Source organism: Octopus bimaculoides, chromosome 2, assembly GCF_001194135.2.
Source record: "Octopus bimaculoides isolate UCB-OBI-ISO-001 chromosome 2, ASM119413v2, whole genome shotgun sequence".
NCBI classification, from domain to species: domain Eukaryota; kingdom Metazoa; phylum Mollusca; class Cephalopoda; order Octopoda; family Octopodidae; genus Octopus; species Octopus bimaculoides.
This window is the reverse complement of record NC_068982.1, coordinates 188572243-188572517: the sequence shown is the minus strand read 5'-3', so window position 1 is coordinate 188572517 and position 275 is coordinate 188572243. Positions and strand designations below refer to the sequence as shown.

Below are 275 nucleotides of genomic sequence, written 5' to 3'. Positions count from 1 at the left end.
ATATATATATATATACATACATATGCATTCACTGATTTTTGAAATAGAAAATAATATATTTCTAAATCTCTCAGAGATTTATGCAGTAGCAGCAAGATAATCTCTGAGAGATTTAGAAATGTAATTGTGTTTTTTTTGCTCAGGAGTTCAAATAGAGTAAAGTTTAGACACAAGGGCCCAGCTCTGAGTAGGTTAACTCCCTATTAAATTATGTATTTGTTAGGGGTGAACATAAAGTTATTTACCATATTTTGAGGTGTTTTTTTTTTTTTTTT

At 28.0% G+C, this 275-nt stretch overlaps 1 protein-coding gene across 1 annotated transcript in view; it reads left to right on the top strand.

Moving 5' to 3' along the window:
- Positions 1-275, top strand: part of LOC106873698 (TBC1 domain family member 15-like) — a 56482-nt gene that overhangs the window by 50724 nt on the left and 5483 nt on the right. The window lies entirely within an intron of this gene.